A 6,887-nucleotide genomic window follows, 5' to 3' on the forward strand; every position below is an offset into this window, starting at 1 on the left:
TTGCTTGCATATAGTAAATGTGGGATCAGTGTCTTCACTGTACTATAGCTATTCAGAACTATAGGTGTTCTGGCCACAAAATAGCATACTTTTTAAAATATTGACATCACATTAATTATCCTCCAATTATCTAGTACATAAGCTAATTTAAGTGATAGGTTACATACCACACACTTAGGCCATGTCTACACTTGCAGGAAGATCGGCACTGGTGTGGTTGATCTTCTGGAGTTTGATTTATCATGCCTGGTAGGGACATGCTAAATTGAACGTACAGGGAACCCACATCAGCTCTGATACACCTGCCTCTTGTTACGAGTAAGGGATGGGAGCAAACGCTCCAATCAACCTCCCTTAGAGGAGACAGTGTGGAAGCCCAAATTAAGGTATTTTGACATGATTAATGGAGCTGGAATTGTGTACCTTAATTCAACCTGCTTTAGTGTAGATCTGGCCTTAGTAATTCTGCAATTTCATAACTGAGTTTATTCAGAACTTGAGTGAATATCCTCTGGTTCTAGTGACTTATTGTTATTCATCAGTTTGTTTCAGAACCACTTCAACCCACACCTGAACCTGGGACAGTTCCTCAAGTGTGTCATGTTCGTTAAAAAGAACACCTCAGACATAGAAATCTCCCTCACATTCTCTGCAGTGAAGTATTTTCCTCTATGCATGTAGTAATTTCACTTATACAAAATAAGAGGAGATCATGTTTAAAAAGTGTGGATCAGTAGCTCCATGTAGCTCTTTCCATCGTTGAACTGCATATTAAATGTTTGCGTTCATTAAAACAAGCTCATATTTCACATTAAAATTTATCAAAAATGTGAAGTCAAACATTGTTTCATTAATATTGTAATATATATATGTTTCATTTTGAGATAAGAGCTATTTCTTGCAATAGTTTAGTGTGCCATAAAAACTCTGGGCTTTTAAAAGTGTGCTGCAAGACGAAAAAGTTTGCGAAGCACTGTTCAAGAGGTTGAAAATCATAAGGGCTATGTCTGTATGGGCAGCCTCTGTCAACAAAACTGTGCTTTTGCCAGCAAAACTCACCAAGAGTCTACATGGTTAAAGCACTCTGTCCAGAGTTTGTAGACAAAACACAGCTGTTCAGCTGGCAGTGTTATACGTCTCCCCAGTCAGGTATAACGCCTCTGTTGACAGTGTTTTGTTGACAGAATGACCACGTAGACACTTCTGTTGACAGAGAGGGCTTCCAGGTCCCCTGAAAGTCCTGTTGCAGAGCTTCTGGTCAGCTGTTTTGTTGAGAGCGGGCAGGGCAGTCCAGCTGCTCTTTGTTGACAAAGTGACTTGCTCTTTCGAGCCACTATGCCTATATCTACGCTAGCACAAATCTTCGAAATGGCCATGCAAATGGCCATTTCGAAGATTACTAATGAGGCACTGAAATGCATATTCAGCGCCTCATTAGCATGCCACTGGCTGCGGCTCTTTGAAATTGCCACATTTCACTGCCCCATGGTTCGTCCAGACGGGGTCCTGTTTGAAAGGACCCCAGGAACTTCAAAATCGCCTTATTCCTATCAGCGGATAGGAATAAGGGGATTTCGAAGTTGTCACTGTCCTTTTGAAAAGGACCTCCGTCTGGACGAGCTATGTGGCAGTGAAACACAGCAATTTCAAAGAGCCGCAGCCAGCGGCATGCTAATGAGGTGCTGAATATACATTTCAGTGCCTCATTAGTAATCTTCGAAATGGTCATTTGCATGGCCATTTCAAAGATTTGTGCAAGTGTGGACATAGCCTATGTGTGGACATGATCTGTCAACAGAGCTATTGCCAAGGTTTCTCTGTCAACAGTGACCTCTGTCAACAGAGACTACCTGTGTAGACATAGCCAAGGAGTTTGGAGAATGGAAAAGGCTGTTCTTCCATAAGCAAAGCAGCCATGTAGCAAAGGTAGAATTATCTAAAATTTTGGTGAATTTAGTAATGCTAAATTATTTTAATCCTGAGTCTGGTGATCTTGGCAAATTTAAAGACTGAAGTCTAACCAGAAGACAAATTGGAGTGGCAGCTATAACAACATTTGTATTGAATTTTATGTCTTCAAATCCAGAGGAAACATTGACTTATTCTCACCAATGCCATACAATATCTAGGAATAATTTATATTATGCAGAGAAGAAAACTGAGGTACGGAAGAGTTAAGTAACTTGCCCAACGCCACACAATGCCTCACTGAACAAAGCCAGGATTAAAATTCTGGAGTGCCTGGCTTCAGATCCTGTGCTCTGTACATTAGATCAGTTTTTCACAATCCATGGTATGTGAACCCTTCGGAGTATGTGAGAGAAGTACTGGGGTACATGGCTCTCGAGCTGCATGTGACTCTTTGAGCAATGAAATGTGGCTCCTGCTCATGCACCCCAGCACTTGGAGGGAGAAGCACATGGCAGCAGTGGTGGTGGCGGTGGCTACGGTGAGTCCCAGGCATTGGGTTAGGGAGAGGGTGTGGAGGGGGGCTGGAGATGCTTGACTTTGAGGAAGGGGAGGGGATTGGGTTACAGTGGGGGGCTGGAGGTGCCTGGTTCTGGAGGAGGGGTGGGGGAGTGGGTTAGAGAAGAGGGCTGGGAGTGCCCGTCTCTTGGGGAGGGGATTGAGCCATGTATTATATATTTATTTTTATACACCTATGTATAGATTTTAAATTTACAAATTAAATATTATATATCTATATATATGTATATATATATATCTGAAAATTGTGGGTATTGGGGGTACTTGTAATTTTTTTTAAAAGGAGTACTTTATACAAAAAGATTGTGAAACACTGCATTACGTCCGGGGTGAACAAACTTTTTACATTGGGCCCCACTTTTCATCTCTGTAATGAGCAGGGTCCCCCAACCTGTCTGATGTAATCCAAACTGAAGGAAATTTCAGTTACGTTTATATGAAAAAAACAAACAAACCTCTTTTGGCATGTGTAAGAGAGTATGTAGAATGTAAAAACGTCATTAATCAGTATATAAATATGGACACATACATAAACCCTGTAACATTTCACCATTTTTTAATGAGAGGGATGAACCAAAGACCTAGCAGCTGATCGTGCTGTGCCACCTTTACAAAATTTCACACTACCCTGAGGGGGGGCCGTCCCCCACTTTGCTCTCCCCTGCATTCTTTGTCTCATCATAAACTTCCAACTATATTGCTAATGGGCCTTTGCTCTGTTGTGGGGGAGGAGGACGACAGAACGGACAGCATGGTTTCTGCAACATTCAGTCCTTGTTTTTTCTGCTGAGCCTAAATGGAGGTTACTCTTGAAAGCATTTGTGATGTTTTTGTGCTATGTATACATTTATGTGGAACTGGACTGAGACCACTTAGATACTTTTCATTGGCCACAGAAAGGCATGACATTAACTGTCAGTCATTAAGGGACTGTACTGGGGCTGAGAATATCTGGATGTTGTTTATAGCTCTTCCACAGACTTCCTGTGTCACCACAAGAAAATGACTTTAGATCAAATTTTCGTAAGTAGCAACTGTGTTTAAAGACCTTGCTCTCATATTCAGAAAAGTAAGCACTCACAACTGTGACAATAGAGATACAGGTATTGAATTTCTGCACCTCCAAATATGAGGCAATAATGTCCAAACTGAACATGCCAAAAAGGGAATCACCTCACAGTAGCCACTTTTCAAAACTTGGCAGTCGATGTGTATTTTACAGTCGGGCACATTTTCACTTGTCCAAAAAAGCAGTTCCAAGTTCACAAACTTCTCACAGTTGAATAGTGACAGAGAGATAGCAGTGTTAGTCTGTATTCTATCAAAACAAAAAAAGCAGTCACGTAGCACTTCAAAGACTAACAAAGTAATTTATTAGGGGATGAGCTTTTGTGGGACAGACCCGCTTCTTTAGATCATAGCCATACCAGAACAGACTCAATATATAAAACATAGAGGTACAAAAGTTGATACCAAGGTTGAGAAATCAGAAAAATTGTTACCATGATTGGCAAATCAGAAGAGTAGAGGGGTGTGTGTGTGTGTGTGTGTGTTGAGTTAGATAAAACGTACTTTGATGTAGTAACAGAGAGAAAGCGGTGCTAGTCTATATACTATCAAAACAAAAAAACCAGTCCAGTAGCACTTTAAAGACTAACAAAATAATTTATTAGGTGATGAGCTTTCATGGGACAGACCCACTTCTTCATACCATAGCCATACCAGAACAGACTCAATATTTAAGGCACAGAGAACCAAAAATAGTAATCAAGGTTGACAAATCAGAAAAATATTATCAAGGTGAGCAAATCAGAGAATAGAAGGGCAGAAGGTGGGGGGGGGTTGGGAATCAAGAATTAGATTAAGCCAAGTATGAAAAAGAGCCCCTATTAATGACCTACAAAATTCCCATCCCGGTTCAAACCATGTGTTAATGTGTCAAATTTGAATATAAAAGAGAGTTCAGCACCCTCTCTTTCCCCTCTGTTGTGAAAATTCCTCTTCAGTAAGACGCAAACCTTCAGGTCATTAACAGAATGGCCCATGTCATTAGAATACTGGCTGACTGGTTTGTGGATCAGGAGTGTATTTATGTCTGTTTTGTGCCCATTAATTCTTTGTCTAAGAGAGTTTGAAGTCTGTCCAATATACAAAGCATCTGGGCATTGTTGGCACGTGATGGCATATATGATGTTAGTTGAGGAACATGAGGATGTGCCTGTGATTTTGTGAATAACCTGGTTAGGTCCAGTGATGGTATCTCCGGAATAGGTATGTGGACAAAGCTGGCAATGGGCTTTGTTGCAAGGAAAAGTTCCAGGACTGGTGTTCCTGTGGGATAGACTGTGATTGTTGGTGAGAATCCTCCTAAGGTAATGAGGTTGTCTGTAGGGGACAACAGACCTGTTACCCAGGGCCTTCTGGAGTGTGGCATCCTGATTAAGGATAGGTTGTAGGTATTTAATAATGCATTGCAGTGGTTTGAGTTGGGGGCTGTAGGTAATGACCAGTGGTGGTATGTTCTTGGCTTTTTTGGGCCCATCTTGGAGTAGCTGGTCTCTGGGTATTTGTCTGGCCTTGTCGATTTGTTTTTTATTTCTTCTGGTGGGTAATTCAGGTTTAGGAATATTTGGTAAAGATCTTGTAGTTTTCGGTCTCTGTCAGGAGGATCAGAGCAAATGCGATTGTATCTAAGGGCTTGACTGTAAACAATGGATCTAGTTGTGTGTGCAGGATGGAAGCTAGAAGCATGTAGGTAAGTATAGCAATCAGTGGGTTTCCAGTAGAGCGTGGTAGCGATCAGGCCATCCTTGATTTATACTGTAGTGTCCAGGAAATATATCTCTCGCGTGGAGTAGTCGAAGCATAAGTTGATGGTGGGGTGCAGATTGTTAAAGTCTCTGTGGAATTCTTCTAGAGTCTCTATATCATGGGTTCAAATTATAAAGATGTCATCGATGTATTGTAAGTAAAGGAGGGGTTATAGGGGACGAGAGCTGAAGAATCGTTGTTCCAGGTCAGCCATAAATATATTAGCATATTGTGGGGCCATGTGGGTGCCCATAGCAGTTCCACTAATCTGGAGGTATAAGCTGTCCCCAAATCAGAAATAATTGTGGGTGAGAACAAAGTTACAGAGGTCAGACACCAGATTGGCTGTGGTGACATCAGGGATGGTATTCCTGATCTTTTGTAATCTTTGTGTGGAATATTAGTGTACAGAGTGGCTACATCCACAGTGGCAAGGATGGTGTTGTCAGGAACTTTTCCAATGTTTTGTAATTTCCTCAGGAAGTCAGTGGTATCTCACAGATACGTGATATCTCATATTTGATTTATTATCTAACTCTTGACTTCCTCACACTACACCCACCCACCATTCCTCTGCTCTTCTGATTTGCCAACCTTGGTAACAATTTTTGGACTCCTGTGCTTTATGTATCAAGTCTGTTTTGGTAAGGCTATGATCTGAAGAAGTGGGTCTGACCCACAAAAGTTCATCACCTAATAAATTATTTTGTTAGTCTTTAAAATGCTACATGACTGCTTTTTTATTCTCAAAGTTGTCATAGTTTTGAGAGCATAGACTTTTGTTTTTAGTGTTTTGAAGTGTGAAACAATGTTTTGACTTTAAAAGTATACTTTTGTTTTAAATTCTGACTTTATTTACTTATTTACTTTATTTATTGATGGTTTGCTTCTTTAAATGTTTGGTTTTGCCCGTAGTCCATGAGGCTAGGAAAGATTCAGAAGTCCTTCTTCTCACATTTTTTATTCTTCCACTTCATAAATCATTTCCTGCCTTATTTCAACCGTTAACCTACCTCTTCTTCAAGTCATCCATAGTTTCAAAACCAAGCCCTTTTCCATTCGATTAGCGGAAGCATTTCTAGCGCCCCCCTCCCCCGCGCTTTCCATCAGATCGGTTTGGTTCTTGGCCTCCCTGCCCCAGCCATCAATTCTGAGCTCCCCCGCCCCCATCTCCCCATCGTTAACACCCGTCTCCTTTTCCATGCTCAGCTGCCGCAAAGTTGCCCCACTCCCCGCATCTCTCCATGGGTGCTGCCCGCCCCTCCTGCTGCGCCGCTCGAACTAGAGGGCAAAGTGGGAGCCGGGCGAGGGAACGAGCGCAGCTCCTGAACATGCCGTGGAGCGCCGGGGCTGGAGAATGACTGTTGCGAAGGCCCCAGCCAAGCCGCGGACGCAGCAAAGTGTAACGGTCTCTACCCCCACACCCATCCTCCGGCACGGCCCCCTCGGCGGCCTGACTCCGCCCCACGTTCCCTGCTGCCTCGCCGCGCTCCGCCAGGGGGCGCCGCTGTTGGCGCCCTGAGCTCAGGCCGCAGCCCTCACGTCCCCTCCCGCCCCCCTTCACTGCAGCCGCCGCCGCGGAAGCGACG

This window comes from Carettochelys insculpta, chromosome 6, assembly GCF_033958435.1.
Source record: "Carettochelys insculpta isolate YL-2023 chromosome 6, ASM3395843v1, whole genome shotgun sequence".
Classification (NCBI taxonomy): domain Eukaryota; kingdom Metazoa; phylum Chordata; order Testudines; family Carettochelyidae; genus Carettochelys; species Carettochelys insculpta.